The sequence below is a fragment of the Fukomys damarensis genome, unplaced genomic scaffold, assembly GCF_012274545.1.
Source record: "Fukomys damarensis isolate Sample0158 unplaced genomic scaffold, DMR_v1.0_HiC HiC_scaffold_17, whole genome shotgun sequence".
In the NCBI taxonomy this organism is placed as follows: Eukaryota; Metazoa; Chordata; class Mammalia; order Rodentia; family Bathyergidae; genus Fukomys; species Fukomys damarensis.
The window spans coordinates 73,333,512-73,337,340 of record NW_022900929.1 but is presented as its reverse complement, the minus strand read 5'-3'; the positions used below and the strand labels follow the sequence as shown (position 1 = coordinate 73,337,340).

The following is a 3,829-nucleotide window of genomic DNA, read 5'->3' as shown; positions in this document are numbered from 1 at the left end:
GCATTGTAGGTTGTCTCTTAGTTCTGTTGATGGTTTCTTTTGCAGTGCAGAAGCTTTTTAATAAGATGAGATCCCAGTTGTTGATTCTTTCTGCTAGTTTCCGTGCTACTGAGGATTTGTTCATAAAATCTTTTCCTATGCCAATGTCTTCAATTTCTATCTATCTATCTTAGTGCTGGCACTGAACTAAGGGTTTCACACACACTAAGCACATATGTCCACCACTGAGTTACCTCCCATCCTCCTATTTTTTAATTGACTGAAATCATAAGAAGTTTTATCTGTATTCATGATCCAGGTAATGTTAGGGAACGGTAGTCACTCTATACAATGGCTTAGAGGGCCAGCATAATGTCCTTTCTGGACAAGCACCTGGAGGCCAGCCCTTTCCTCAGGTGAGTGGAAAGTACAGGAGATTCAGTTATAGGTGACAGATAGGGCTGGTCCTCTACCTTGGCTTGTGGTTTAACCTTGGAATGTCAAGAAGTGAGCACTTCAAGCTGCACTGCATAATACCAGGTAGCTACAGTCAGAGGATGATCTTCTACATAGGCATCCTGGGAATTCTTAATTGTTGCATTCTTAATTCTTTCTCTGACATCCACTCATGACTGGCTGGACATTTAAATTCGGTGGTGGATGGTAGCTAGTTCTATGACCGACCCACTGGTCTTCCTTCCTAGATGTGTCCCTGTCCCCAAGGGCTATCCTGAATTGGCTTTTCTACTCCGTCTCAGAATCTTTCACCTGTTTTAAAAGACTATTAACAGAAACTAATTTCATATATCTAATGTGGGTGGGGAAGGGAAGTTGGAATCCCCATGAATTCTGAGAGGTCTATTTCTAGGAACCTAGAACTACCTAAAATTATTCTAGACTACCTAGAACTAGTGAAGAGAGTGGCACGAGGGTGGGGAAGATCACTCCTAAATTCTTTTACAATTTTGTGAGGCTATGGGAATTTTTAGGATAAGATGCAATGAATTCTGGTTCTGGAGGTGAGAATTATGGACTAGAAAATTGTACCATGTGTTTTTGCTTATATAGCCCCTGCTTGAGGCTGTGAGAATCTCAATCCGGTGGCTGGGTTGGTTCTGTGCATTTTTTTCTAGTGCTACTTCAGCAAAAATGTTGATCAGGGCTCTTTCCTCTTGTTTTAATTTGTAGCCGTGCAGAAGGAAGCTCCAGGGACACCTTGAATTTAATCGTGGCAAATGACATGTTTACCTCAATATATTTTAAGTTAATGAAAAACCTGGAATATATCAATTTGGCCATAATGCAGAGGCCAGAAAGCAATAAATAATTCTAGCACCTTTCTGTGCTTGTGAAACAAAACTAGCTTTGTTTTATTTATATTTTCCCCTATTTTAAATCTATTATGTTTTAAATCTCAGTGGGATTTGTGTTCAGCTTTGAAAGGCTCATTAAATCACAGATCCTTCAGGTAGGGCTTGAAAACATAAGAGCACCTCTAAGTGGTATTAATTCATACTGTCTTGAGTTGTGGGTGGACACATTTACATTCAGAGGTCCTGGCCAATCTACTTACATTTTATTTTAATCAGAGTATACTTGAAGAAATGTGCTCCTCCAAACAGTGGTCCCTTAATCCATTTTTATTTTATAGTTGTCACTTTATGGTTGGTAGAATAAACACACCAGTAACATACTTTGAAAGGTCTATAAATGGTCCACGCTAAAATTGTGACTGCTCAGGGCACGTGGCCAGGGGAGAAGAAGAAACATGTGGGCATCAGATGGAACAAAATGTTCCTTCCCGAGAGTCAGCACTGGTGGGGAGGTGCAGTGGAGATATACACATTGATTTGACCAAAATTAACTGAGCAACTGCTAGATGCCAAACCTTGGGTTGGACACTGCCCACACCACTGTCCGCTAGACGGACTTAATGTCGGTGCATTGCTGGTGATTGCAGATAAAGGGAAGTAGGGGGGGGGGTCAAGTCATGGTACTTGTTGGATTGAGACTGATCCAAGCACAATCAAGTGGGTAGAGCCTAATCCCCTATCATGTGTGGACATCCAGGGATCAGGTTCCCTTGGGTGTGACAAGGAGAATGAAACAAAAGGAATCCCATTACTTGTTAAAAGTGAAAAGCAGTGCTGTCTGTGGATTAAAAACAGCTAGTGTTGTTGAACACTTCCTCTGTAGGAGGGGCTGTGTGGATCTTACATACGTACATGCGCTCACTTAATCTTCACCACTAGCTCTATAACTGTGTAGTATCATCATCTCAGTTTTACAGTCAGGAAATAGAGGCACAGGGAGGCTCACTACTTACTCAACACAGCGTAGCCATCGAATGGGAGAATAGAGGGTGGACTGGAATCCTCATCTCTGATTCCAGAAAGCAAGTTCGTGACCACTCAGTGTTGGTACAGCTCTTGGTGTGGGACTAGGCATGTGGGGACACCAAACCCACACAAATCCCTCTGATCTACCGTCTTCTTCTCCGAGAAGCTGTCCCCGGCCCTTCCAGAGGGGGTAGCCCCTTCTATCTCGTGACGGTCACGTCTCCATGGTGACAGTCACCACTTCCTGCCTGCCTGTCCTACTCACTACACGGGGTCTCCAGCAGGGAAGTGGAAGGGATCAGATGAACACCACGGAGTAGGAGGAACAGCCCATGCCAGCAAGGGACACCAGCAACAGCACCTTGCAACGCCCTGAATACCTACCTGGGCTTTCCATTCAGGGATCCGGGACCTGGGCACCTATCTTGGTCAGCGTAAGAGTGGAACTTCCCCCCGGCCAGTGAGGACATGCTGCTTTTCCAGAAATATCCTAATTTTGTTCCTGCCCACTTTGTCAACTATGCCATTTTCTCATTTTTCAGGAGGTCTGGTGTCCCTCTGAACTGACCCAGCATCATCTCTTGTGCCTGAGCGTGAAGAGACATCACCTGAACAGGGTCTCTTTCCCTTCTTTGCACTTCCATTGAGAAAAAACTAATAACTGGGAGCATTACATTGTGAGGCTTCCTTTTGGGTAACGTGTGGAGGGGGCCACTGCCACTGTAAAGCTGAGATCCCCTCCCGGGGAGATGTGTTCCTCTCTCAGGGTGGCAGACGCGGTCATATCTGTGTCTCGCCACAATTCCCACCTGCCTACGGGATACAGGACAGACAGACCACAGCATCTGTCACTGGAGCTGGATGTAGTCGCAGAATCTTGCTCCGCTCAGCTGCATTTCAGGCAGTGAGGAGTGTGGTGTGGAGTCGACAACTAAGAAGCAAATGACTTCCCTTCTTTCAACAGGGCTCTATTCTTGCCGTGTCATGTAGTCTGCCTTGTGTATTTCTTAGAGAAAGTGGAACTGCCCTTCCCCAGGGACTTTTACCACTTTTATCATTGTTCCCATGGTGAAACTATAAGGATCTTGTGGATAAAGAATTTGAAATATCAAGCAATCCTTCTGGAGAGAAAGAAAACCAGAATTGTTTAGAGGTCCCAGCACCGGGGACTTCTGTCATTGCACACGAAGAGAAAGCTATAATACACTGGCTGCTCTCATTAATCGCATAGGCTTGAACTCCCAGTAAAACTAACAAGACCATGTGTGATGGTTTGTGAAAAAGGAAAAATAATTTGAAAAGCTTAGAAGATAATTAGACATATTTAAAAGCAAAAGAAGAAAGGCCATCATAGGTATTGCCTCTGTATTGAAACAAACACATAATAAAATTCACTGAAGGAAAAGGAAAAGCCAGATTTTGGTGAAAAATCTAACAAGACCATTCAGTAATATACATGTTATACTTGCCTTCATTTCATTTTTAGCTTTACCTCAAACTTTTCTCAAGGT

General features: G+C 43.7%; 1 long non-coding RNA gene across 1 annotated transcript in view; it reads right to left on the bottom strand.

Moving 5' to 3' along the window:
* Positions 1-2,510, bottom strand: part of LOC104867961 — a 30,933-nt gene extending 28,423 nt beyond the window's left edge. Inside the window, exon 1 of the long non-coding RNA XR_781914.1 lies at positions 2,306-2,510. This is a non-coding gene — a long non-coding RNA (uncharacterized LOC104867961). The remainder of the gene's footprint in view (positions 1-2,305) is intronic.
* Positions 2,511-3,829: the final 1,319 nt, after the last annotated feature.